At 37.3% G+C, this 13,373-nt stretch overlaps 1 pseudogene; it reads right to left on the bottom strand.

Moving 5' to 3' along the window:
* Nucleotides 1–2,897: 2,897 nt before the first annotated feature.
* LOC149146336 (uncharacterized) overlaps nt 2,898–13,373 on the bottom strand; it is a 54,604-nt pseudogene continuing 44,128 nt past the window's right edge.

Raw genomic sequence — 13,373 nt, 5'->3', positions numbered from 1 at the left:
AATTTTTAACTAGGGTTTGGGATAGTTAGGACTAGGGATTTGGGAAAATGGGAATTGGGGATAGGTATGACTGGATATGGGAGTTAGGGAATGGGTGGATAAGCTGAGAAAATAAATGGAGGAGTGAAAAGTGAGGGAGTGGTAAAAGGCATCAAAATGACAAGTAAAAAACCCTAGGCAATGGCTTTTGAGAAATTGCAAGATATTAGGGTTTGGATTTTCTTTTACATAACGACCATAAACTTAAAGAAAAACTCCTTCACTAGCAAGGAAAAGAGCTTGGCTTACTTGCACACTAGAAGGTTTGAGCAATTTTGGCAATTTGAGGGAGTTATTGATGAAATAGGGCTTGGCAGCTCTATGCGCCGCGTCCCTTGTATGCGTCGCGCCTTTGGATTTGCACAATTTTGCTTCAAACTTGCTTCCTTTCTCCAACACGACCTTCTCTTGCTTAATATGTCTTCTTTGAATGCAAATGAGCTCTTTGAACATGACTAATGAGTTATATACACGAGATTTTAAGTTTTCACTTATCAACAACCCACTTTGTAATGTTTTCATTTGACTTGCTTTTCAAACTCTGTTTTTGGGCAGTTTACTTTATTTTTGCCTGTGATGAAATGAATGCTTTGATTTTTTGTTTGACTTGTAGGTGATGGAGCAGTTGACGCTTGGAAAGGTGACCAGGGTTGCCACTGAAGTGATTTACATAGAAGAGAACTAAAATTACATGAATTTATACAACAAAAAACCTAGAATACTTTGTTTTTCCTCAAAACAGAGTTTTGAGGAAAAATACATTTCTGAGCAATTGATTATGAATTTTATTGGTACAGGAAACTCCTCATGTACCTACTGGTTGTTATTGGACCTTTTGAAACCATTTTTGACAAAACCCAAATGAAACCCTAGACCAAAATGACAATGAAACCCTAAAGACAACCTTTGCAATCTTTAAGATAAAAAGAAGAGTGTATATACTTTTTTTTAATGAACAAACATGATCCAACAGGTAGATAACATGAGGGAAACTGTAGGAATGTCACTACCGTCAGATGATCCATGCACCTAATGGAATGCAAATGACTGGGTGGGACACCTAATATGAAATGCAACAAGAGGATTTGATCTCTGACGGAGGGATGAAAATACCAACTCTAACAGGATGATCTGCCCTCCTTATTTAATATGCAGCCATGATCTGGTTCTTCAACTTGTCCTGACGATGAACCACAATTGTTGGTTTGAAATGAGTTGACAAATGTACTATCATGTGATTTTAGCCGAAGAATTCTCATAAAGAATTGAACTATCTGAGTTCTTCGTGGTGGATGAAGCTTCTCTTTACCTAGGATCTATGTTGTGCACAAATAAAAATTTAAGGCTTTGTACATTGAACTTTATGGACAGAGTACTATGTAATTTCTATTATGAGTAGGATGTTTTTCCCATGATAGAAATTTTAGGACAATTGTAATTCTTCTCTGAACTCAACTTCTATTTAGGCTTCTTTCGATTCCAAGCAAATTTACCTAAAAAAGGGTAGTTCACACTTGTTTATTGAAATTGCAAAATCAAGAATAAGCAAAAGTCCTTAAATACATGGTTGTAAAGGTTATTTCAAAGAACATATACGTAAGGAAAATTAAATATATGACACCTTCACCTGCACCCGATCTGCTTTATAGCCATTGTCCAAGCACAAATGCTTCAACTGGAAAAACCTCTTTTGATTATACCGAACTGATACATGAAGAAACAAAAAAGTCATCATTATTCAGACCATGCACTTCTAAACATCCAAGATATGTTGTCACTGGGTACTTAACAACCAAGAAAACAAAAATGTTATCATTGTTCAAATTCTAGACCAAGTACTTCTAGACATCCAAGATCTGTTGTCATTGGGTACTTAGCAATTAAATTGCAAATGACATAATGAATTTAATATTATTTTCAGGAGGACATATGGAACATTTCATAAACAACTCATTTTATAAGTTTCTCCTCCTTGACCATTCAATGTTCATTCTCATCTAATACTTAGAAACCAATATATGAAGGGCACCATCACAAATTTGTTTAGGCTTTATGTTGTCTGTGCTCCTGTGGCCATCCAATGCCCACATTTATTGGGTACATTAAACACAACTCCTAAAAGATACTATCATGCAATTATGTCCTTGTAAAGACACATTTTTAAGCTTAGATAATCAAAATTCTAAAATTCCACAAACTAACACATTATAAAACATATATGTATTGTCATCATCCTCCCTAGGCCACCAAACCTAGTCACTACCCATGAAAACAAATAAATAAAATAGTTATGATATAGTTTTGTAATCCCCCTGCCAAAACATTGACCTTCCCATAAAAAAAATGTCTATTTCGATCGTATCATAGGGAACTTAATAAATAACTGAACTAGGTCATATCTGAGCTAATTCACAACAAACAAACTAAATCTTGAACTTATTTTCTTCAACTATGAAAGACAATTGTTTAACAAACAATTTCCAAAAAGAAGAATATACGGTTCCCTTCAGACACAGCAGAAAACATAATGACAAGTATTTGGATACATTTCGATCATACTATTGCACCTTCTGATTAATGAGAACATTTATTCCATTTTTTATATTTATGCTATTAACTTGATGGCTGAAAATTGTGGAAGATAATGCCCATCACCAATTCTTGAAAAGAACCTGAATAGTAAATTGAACTGAACAATATAAAGTACCTTAAATCAAATAAAATGGAAACAAAATTTCTAATCAACATGAGGTATACAATAGATGAAAATTTACAAAACTTCAACTGATAGAAAAAGACAAATTATACAAGAGAGGTAGTAGATACATAAATTTCCATCTTAAGTGACTAATCAGGCCTTAAGAAGGTGGTAGTTTAGTTGGTTCGCTAGACCCCTTGACAGAATGATTAATGGGAGAAAAGGAATCATCATCATATCATGGAAAGCTGGAATACGTAGCTGAGTTTCCTGCTGAGCTAAATGGCACAGCTGAAGGCTCATATGCATTTGGAGGTTCAACATCGTGAAATTGTTCAAAATCACGGTATAGATGACCGGTTGCAGTTGAAATTTGTATATTATTTTTCCCTTCAGCTAACTGAACCTTTTCTTTAGTTTTCAGATGAACAACCTCAACATCCTTTGCAACCTTGTTGAAGGCACCAGTCCCCCATGCTATAGAAGTGAACACATACTTGTTCTTCATAAGGGAAAAAACTGTTGTAGAAAATGGTGATTTTGTTTCTCTGATACTTGGATTTTTTATCCATTGACCTTAGTTTCTTATTTACAACGCTTGTGCCAACATTAATCTTTTCCATGAAACCAATTTTCTTGTCAAAAGATGTCACCTTAGTAAAAACATTTTTTGTGAAGCCATGCTTCTCATCAAATTCCTTGGCTTTGTTCATAGCATCCTTTCCTAGAATAAACCCTTTTGCAATCATGCCTGTCACAACATCTTGAGCCTTGTTTATAGCAGTACTACCTCCTTTCACCGCAGTACTTTCGTTGGGCTACCATCACACTTCAAAAATGTGAAAACAAACTTTGTACTATCTAAAAAAATAAAATTTTCCAAGAAAATATCATAAAATGATTGAACAAAATACATTCATTCAAGCATATAAAATTTTGTAATAGTATATCGGATATTGTGCAACATGACTTCTTGGAGTTTCAGCATGCAGTGAATAATTTTCAACTGGAAATATACCCTTCTAGAGCATAGCTTATAAATTCATTTTTTGTAGAAATTCAAGATAAATAATGGCCAAGGTTGATAAAGAAGCCAACCCGAAAATGATGCTTGTTCCTTGGATTCTAAGGTCCTTTGATCGTTTTTCCTCTATAGGAAACTCTGACGCTCCAAAGCCCAAAATTGCCAAGAATCTTTGAGAGATCAAACAAGCCATGAAAATTACCAAACTAAGAGAGTCAATCCCCTTTCATTCATCTAAAAATGTTACAATGTGAATATACAACTTTTGGAAGGCTTAGGTTTTCACGAAAACCTTAGAAGCGCACAGGGCACCTTATGAGCTCATTTTGATTACACTGCTGATCCCTGATGAAATGACCCTAACCTTCCTCTTCTGTAAAAATCTTTGCCTCCTTTCTACTTCTCTTGAAGCCACAAAACTAACCTATGGCATTTGTAACTTTCACCCATAATTCACTATTCCTTTTTTGAATTCAGTATTACATGGTGTGATTGAGTGCATACTTTTCCAATTAGAGGGCCAGCCAAAATCAGTTAGATTCAACTTCTTGTGTGATTTCCAAGAAATACATATGGCACATATTAGAAGTCTTCTTGACAACCAATTTTCCATTCCTAGCACCTTTGTATTGAATTTAATTTGGGAGGAAGTCTTGTTGGTAACAAATGTTCCATTCCTAGCACTTCTGTATTGAATTTTATTTTGGGAGGAAGTCTTGTTGGTAACAAATGTTCCATTCCTATCCCTGATGTATTGAATTTTACTTTGGGAGGAAAATAACCAATAGAATAAATTATAAAATACTTTGGTTGTTGTGCCCATTCTCTCCGAATCTAATGAGAGAACCAACGTTAATCGAGCCACACCATAATGTCTCTCTTCCCTAATATTGCATGAAACACCACATTATTAAGCCCAAGAACTCATAAAGCACCCACTTCTTCTTCCTTGCAGCAATACCACTATCGGATCTTGTTGTTAGCCTTCGACACAATTGTGCCCTTGTTGTGCATAGTCCTGGAAGGTTTCATGCTCTGCATATTTTTCATGTGAAAAATACATAGAAAGGCACCCATGACCTTCAGCATCATGGAACATAAAAACTTCCACATATGGGTGACAACCTGGACATTCTCAAAAGTTGAGAGAGCAACTAAAAGTTTCAAGGACAGGAGGCTTATGGGCAAAGGCCATCACGGGAGCATGTACAAGGCCATATTCCTCGATGGGCAAGTCCGGGTAGTAAAGAGAATCAAACCCTCGCATGTTCTCTACAAGGCTGAGAGAAGCTACAGATTCAGTTTCTCGGTGGAGATATGGGCTCTGTCACATGCACAACACCCGAATATCGCTCGCATCGTGGGCTACTGTGAGGATCTAACTAAAATGATTTTGATAACCCAGTTCATGCCCAATAGATCTCTGCAATATCATCTTCATGAAGGGGGAATTATCTTCGACTGGTCACATCGTCTGAGAATTGCTTCAGATTCAGCCCAGGGCATAGAGTATTTGCACGAGGGCACTGCCCCTTACATAATTCATGGAGACATCAAGCCTTCCAATATATTGTTGGACCAGACATGGTCTGCTAGGGTTTCAAATTTCGGCCTATCCTTTCCCAGTCGAATGAAATGTTTGGCACCGTTGGGTACCTGGATCCTGAATATTTCACCGAGAAGAACTTGACCAAGGCCAACGATATCTACAACTTTGGGGTTTTCCTGTTAGAAATCTTGAGTGGGAGGTCGTGCTCTGGCGGAGATTCTAGCGAGCCTCATTCAATAACAGAGTGGGTTGTGCCTCTCATAACTAATTCCAGGGTCCCTGAAATTTTTGATCCAAAGCTATAGCTTCCTTTGAACCCCGAACCCCTAATCAGAGTAGGCAAACTGGCATGTGAGTGTGTGAACAACTTGAGAAAAATAGACCCACGATCCTACAGGTGTTTGTGACCATTGACAGACATAGAGAAAGAGATTAGTATGGCTCACAATTCTCCTTTTCATGTGCCCACAACTCCCTAAGCCTGAAATATTTTCCCAGGGTACCCTTATCATCTTCTTTGATATTTCTTTCTTCTTCTCTGCCCTTGCTTCCCTTGCTGCTCTGGTAGACCTTTGAAATTGCATCCGTAGAATGTATGGAGAAACAACTGCCATGTGTGAAAATCTAATTGCAGCGAACAAAGAAAATGAAGACTTCTTATTGGTTGGGGTGAACAGTGTTTGCTCACCCCAATCACCCCAACCCCACAAAGAAAATTCCTCTCAGCGTAAAAATATGATTGTAAAAATGCCCCAAGTTTGTTGCCGATGAGATAATAAAATGTCTATGTTTTTTAAGGTGCAAGGTCTAGATTAATGATGTAATTTTTTTCCAGTGATTTTGTAATGTTTATTTTATTTTATTTTTTCTCCTTTTTAGTCCATCAACTTTGGAAAGTGGATAATGAGTTGTTATAATTAGTAGAGGAAAATTTACCACTTGCAAGTTGTTATAAGCAGTAGAGGCAGATTTACTACTTGGATACCTAAGTATGAAAAGAAATGCATAGATTGGAATAAATGGGAAGATTTACTAGGTAGATATTTGGCAAGAAAGCATATGGACATTGTATTTTGTTTTACTTATAGTGCGGGTTAATGGCCATGTGCTAATGAGAGACCGGATTAATCTAAGGAAGTGCAAATAAGGTTTGAAAGTAGGGTCAAGGTGAGAATAGAATAGTGTTAAATTACTGGAGATAAACATAAATTTACTAATAGAAGTTAAAAAAAAACTAGCAATACAATGTCTCTTGGGCACATTACAATAAATTATTCTCAAGTCTTTTAAACAGGGTATTTTTAAGGATTCAAATATTATTCCTATGTATAGTATTATTGGTGACTAAACTATCATGGGCAACCTAAACCATGTTCCCAAAACCACCACTATTTCACCAAGCATATTTGACTCTTTTACCTATTGATCCCCCTTAAACCTTGACTTGGGGATTCAAAGTTTATATATGGGGTATCATATAATTTGGCATGCTCCCATATCACCTAGGTCTAACTCAAAAATTTACTTGTAATTTCCTATAGGTACACATGCCTTAATATATCTTACAGTAGTATGCCCATTTACATTTGTTGTAGTGGTTAAAACCACCCTCCAAAATTTTGGCCTGCACCCAATTTTGGAGCCTCCCTTGAGAGTTTCACTTGATGATTGCACACACTCGAGTTCACTCCGTGAGCTCATGTGAGTCTTTGCACCCACCTTGTTTGATCATTTCACCAAAGTTTTTGCATGTTTATGTCAAAGTCATGCTTGCAACCATGTTCTGATTATACTCAAAGTCTTCACTTCGTGTGTACTTGTTGTGTTCGCTATGAAAACGTATGTCACGCTCACACACAGATTCACATTCACTGTCGCGCAAGTGTCATCATGGTCGACCAATGATCAATCACAAGTGTCACGCTTGTCGCTTACACCGTCATTCAGTCATGTTGAGCATGTGTGTCCAGATGGTTTGATTCATCTCATCGTCAAGTCATGTCAGTGCATGTTTCCAAGATCATGTATGTATTTTTTGCTCCTTCACATACTTAGTCACTTTGTTGAAGTTCTAACGACTGGATTCCCCTCTGACAGCTATACCATCACCCTAGCATTGAATCAATCGACTGTCACCCAGAACAGTGTAGAAGCGCCAAGCAAGCCATTTCAAGATGCATTGTTCGCAAACAAATCAATCAACCTTCATGCTGGTCAACCTGAGAGTTTGACCCAATAGCCACCTCGGGACTGACTCCTCTAAAAAATTGTGCAGAGGCTGCAGACCTTGCCCTCTCCACTGACTAAGAAAATTACGCAGATAGGTTAGACAGACACCCAATTCCCATCCCTGTCTCCCTCAGAAAATTGTGCAGTTTTTCTAGGTAGCCCTCCTAACAGTCGACTGACTACTCACCAAGAAAATTGCGCAGTTTTCATGAACAAGTCCTTTGCTTCCCAGCATTCCGCTCAGGTCAGAAACTGCGCAGAGGTGACTAACAGGCTAGCCTCCCAGCATCAATGTATTTTTTCCTGCCAGCAACTCCCTATAGCCAATTGACAGTTCCCTCCAGGAATTGCACAGTTTTTGCTGCCAAGCTCCAACAACTGACCGCTGGTTCCCTCCAAGAATTACGCAATTTTTGCTGCCAAGCTCCTGACAGCTGACTGCCAATTCCCCTCATGAATTGCGTAGTTTTTGTTGCCAGTGACCCAGTAGCTGACTGCTAGTTCCCCTCAGGAATTGCACAGTTTTTGCTGCTAAGCTCCTACTGCTCGCTCGTTCCAAAAATTGTGTAGATTTTGCCTGCCCAGCCTTTCCGCAGCCCATACTATTCCTCTAAAAAACTGTGCAGTTTTGTCCTGCAGCTAACCCAGACCCCGCGGATAGTCACTATCGATCCGGATTGCCTATCTTTATCACCCAATGACTCTTGCGCAGTTTTCATCAGCAGTTCCCAGAGCCTCCATCCTGCCTCACAACCTTGTCACCCCTCCTAGTCATCTGCATCTGAAATGATCATGCATCATGATAGACTAAGAGGTTTATGGATTTTATTTTGTCTCATCATGAGTGATTACAGACATAGGTACACAAACAAAAATGGTGGGATGACGGATGGGATGAAGAAAGGGAATAGATGCAGAAGGACAAGTTCACCAACAGATGAGCAAACGATGCATGCAAAGAGATGTGCTCGCAAATAGATGATCATGCAAAGATGTGTTCGCGGATGGATGGACTAGCAAACAAGCAAACCAATGATGATCGAAAACTCCACGCACTTTGCCGTGCGGAGGTGAAGCTATGACACACCATGAGGGCATCCATCACCTAGAAGCACTGCAGCTCGACATGCACACCAACAGCAGCATGAATGTACCAACATTGCCATGTTGAGTAATGTCATGAGTCATTTCATCCACATCTCTATTGTGGGCTACACTATCTATCAATGTAATGTAACGTGGAAGTCCAAGAGACCAACTTGTTGTACAAAGAGTCATTTAGAGTCAAAAAGTCATGGAAGTCAAATAGTCATGAGGGTGGTCGAACGGCCACAAGGGTCAGTTTCACCTTTGGCTATAAATACCCCCTCATTTGTACATGTCAAGGACTTTTCACCTTAACTCCTCCCACATAGCCTTGAGAGTTTGTAATCTTTTCTTTAAGGAGTAAGTTGTGGCTCGAACGCTCCACACATGGGGTTAGTGATGTATGGTGTAACGATGTGTCTTGGAACTTTCGGTTAATTCTGAAGCTCGCTAACAAGCTAGAATGTTTTCACACATGTATTGTAACTGTTGTAAGACTAATCTTTAACACTTGTAATGCATGTTGCTTTAACCTGTGTTTAACACTTGAACTAATTCACTTGTTGTAATACACATATGTTAATGAAAATGTGTTGTATATGTTTTTAACATTGTCTCTTCCATGTAGACTAATATCTCGGACATTAGACAGACCTTTCACATAAAACTTGCTATAACAACTGTTGTACTCACACAGACTAATCCACTGAGTGTTATACGTGTTATCTTCCCTTGCGTGTTGTGGCTACTGCATTTTTGTGGAATGTTCCACCAGAGGCTGTGCATGTTCTGTTGTGTTGTGTGTTCCTAGCAGAGTTGGGAGTACTCCCAACCGACTTGGGACTCACTCCCACCCTCTCCCTCTATGATGAAAGAACCATTGACACAAGTGACACTTACAATCACCAGGCACGAGAACCTCACTTCTCGGAAGACAAAGTAGACCACTCTCCTGTGCTGACAAGTAAGAGTTGAGGCAAATCTTTAAGATAATGGCAATCAAGCTATCATATTGGATGGGCCTCCCACACCAAATGGTGTGAGGTTTAGTTGGGACTTCATACTGGGGAGATCCCTTGAATGTTGGCGGGTCTTGCACTGTCAACAACATGCAATTAAAAAATTTGTGGACTCCACTATAAATTATTATTTATTATTATTATTATTGTTACACTGACACCTCTACCACCATTCTCTCTATTTGGTACAACTAATTCTTTCCTCACCTAGTCATATGCTTCCTTTGGTTCCACCTACTCAACCCAAAATTATGGCATCATCAACTAGGGAGCCTCCACTAGACTGCCTCTTAAAATATATTTTATCACCCGCTACTACCACAAGCTTACACCATTATTGTCCTCATAGTTTTGGGAATCATATATCCTCTTTGCACTCATAATGTAAGTGCATCCCCTATATATGAAATTTCCAGCATGACAACATATGACTATCCTTAGGCCCAACAAAATCTTCCTTGCTCCCTCCATTAACTCACTCTCCTTGGAGACTCCAGGTTGGTAAAGTTGTAATACCATGTAAAAAATACCGGAGAGATATATAAATTCATTGACCTTTCTCTGCTGAAAAACCAACTAGTAGAAAATTTTATTAGTGTCCCTTAGCCAATCCTAGCCAAGAAAATCAAGTGAGCCTTCATCACTCACATCCTTGACACATTACCAATAAATTAGTATTTTCTTTTAAAGGCTTCATTATATGTAATTTATGCTCAGAAAGCCATGGGCAAGCAAACTCATGTTCTCAAAACTACCATTTTTTGAGCTAGCACCTTGGACTCTCTCACTGAGTTTTACCTAACAAATAGAAGGTTCTCAAGAACATGGGTATATAGTGAGAGAAAGTTTAGGTAGCTTCATGGAGTGAGAACTTATATGGAGTAGATGAGGAGGAGATTTTTCGAAGAAGCCAACATGTTATGGAGAGCTAAGTAGTGCATGGACACCCAAGAGTGTTTGGTTCAAGTTGTAAAGCCTAGCCATATATAGGATGTATTTCCCAAAGTTGTTGTAAAACTTTTTATTCATGCATACATGTGTTTAGTGGGGTGGGAAATGAAGTCATCATTCTCATGCATAGAGAGGATGGAGGATAAATGGTGGAATGGACCACTTAAATAGGTATAAGAATGACAGGTGTACTCATATGCTAACTTGAAGGGGGAATCTTAAATATCAGGACGTAATAAGGTTGATGAACTATGTACGAGGAAACATTTCCTACAAAACTGGTGGATATAGTGGTGGTTACTCTTGTATTTAGAGAAAATGTGTTCTACAAAATTGGTGGATATAGTAGATGGTTACCCTTACATTTTGACCTATGGTAAATTTTTTATATGGAATATTCAGACCAAGTTAATCTTCTCAGATCAAGTTTAAGGGGGGGTGGGGGGAAGGGGAGGCAGGGCGGTCGTGAAGGTAAACTTATGGGAAATTTATTAATTTGAGGTTTTTGTATCCCATGGTTTTGAGGCTATAAATATGTCATCTCCTTGGATGTAGCCCATATTAGATGAACCACTTAAATTTTGTTTCCAAATTTGTGTTTGTTTGTGCGCTTATTGTAATTTAAACTTTCTCCCTTTTTTCATAAGAACACAAGGTGAGATTTTATTAACCAAAGTTTTATAAACTAATAAGAAACTTTATTTTTCTTCTATATGGGGGTTATGTTGTAATGGAGTGTTAGATCAAACAATAATAACAATTAAACATAATGTTAACTCAACTAAAAAAAAAAATAACAATTAAAAAAAATAAAAAAATAAACCATAAACAATAATAAAAATAATAAGTCTATTCAATTCAATTTGTTATATTGCAATTTTGTTTATATTAAAAACATTAGAAACAATTTCTTGGCACAAAATTTCATAATTTAAATAATGATGATTCATATTAGTAACATCTGTGTGTGTGTGTGTGTGTGTGTGTGTGTGTGTGTGTGTGTGTATGATGATGATGATGATGATGATTTATATTTGTAAATATAATATTCTAAAACATAGAAATGAACATATAAAAAAAATAAAAACAATAATATCTATATATATATATATATATATAAGTCGACAATTTTTCATTAATAAAAATTATGTACAAGGATGTCAAAATGCACGTGGCCTCACCCTCACCAGGTTTATTGACCATTGTTATAACCATAGTACAAAAAAGAAGAAGCAAAATACCCAACTGGGAGACCCACGGTCGTATAGGCCTTACATGCCAAAAAACAAAAATAACTAATAAGAAAACAATTACCATAATTCGTCATCTGAAGTAATAGAGACAGGATTATCTGGCCTCATCCCTAGAGAAGGATGTGAGAACTAGAGACAATTGACATGTTGTTCAAAGTGAGCAAGCTAGGATTCCATCTTGTCAATTTTACCGGCCAAAATATTTTTCCCATGTTAGACAACCATGATTCTAAGTATGGGGGATTTACGCAGTGCATTATATTAGATATCATTTTTGGGATTCAACTGCGTTAAGTAAGTCATTCAAACGTATGACCATTTCCATGAGAGGTAGTCGTAACTGACTAATTTCTCATGATTTTTGAATAGTTCACTTAGCACTCATTGCATCGGGTGATGCTCACAAGGGTGAAGAAGTGGGATTGAAACTAGTGAAATGTGGAGAACGAATCATATAGCATCAATCATCACTTCCGGGGCTTGCACCCGGTAACCAGGACTTCCCAGGAGGTCACCCATCCCAGAACTCCTCTGGCTCAAGCGCGCTTAACTGTGGAGTTTTCCCCACAATCAAGCCCACTTAGCTTGCTACCCCATTTGCAAAACCTTAGCAAGTATTGTGCCTCATGAACCATTCAAGTAGAGATCCCTTGACTCCAATACTTTTAGTGCCACATTCTTTCATGAATGTGGCACTAAAAGTATTGGAGTTGCTCCAACTTAGCCATAACAATATCATGTTCTTCTTTCCGGACTAAAGCATCTCCGGCTGTGTTGGAGAGATCCCGAGGTGACTGAGTTGCTCCAACTTAGCCATAACAACCTCATGTTCTTCTTTCCAGGCTAAAGCATCTCCAGATGTGCCAGAGAGCTCCCGAGGTCACTGATAGTTGCACAACCCTCGGATACCACGTGTCACGTCCCACCACCCATAAAAAATAGTATTTAAAATAAACTCTTTTTTTTTGTTCCTTCTATATATAATTAATATTATATATATTATCTTTAAAAAATTATAAAACATATAAAAATTGTATTTAACTATATATAATATTAATGTTTTAATAAAACCAATATAGATAAATCTTAACTTCTGATTGAGCAGAGAGGCTCATTCTACAACCCAGTGTGAAGGTGATGTTTAGATATGTCCGTTTTTCTTAAAATAAAAATAAATAAAAAAAATCTATAAATAGAAAAGCAATGTCAGATATAATAAAAAAGAGAAAAATAAGTGCTATGAATATTTGATTAGTTGTCCATGCAACCTAATATAATTTCATGTAGAGTAATTAAAGAATATATATATATATATATATATATAGAGAGAGAGAGAGAGAGAGAGAGAGAGAGAGAGAGAGAGGATGTTTAAACCTGATACTTTTCAAAAATATTTTAACATGTGATATCAACTTCATTTATATCTATAGATAGAAAAAAAAATGTTAAAAGAAATATTAAACTTTATACTTTTCAAAAATATTTTAACATGTGATACAAATTTCATATATATCTATAGATAGAA

The sequence above is a fragment of the Pinus tabuliformis genome, chromosome X (assembly GCF_031772625.1).
Source record: "Pinus tabuliformis cultivar Carrire ecotype Pingquan chromosome X, CPIR1, whole genome shotgun sequence".
NCBI classification, from domain to species: Eukaryota; Viridiplantae; Streptophyta; class Pinopsida; order Pinales; family Pinaceae; genus Pinus; species Pinus tabuliformis.
Note: the sequence above shows the minus strand (reverse complement) of the source record. Positions and strands in the feature narration are given on the sequence as shown.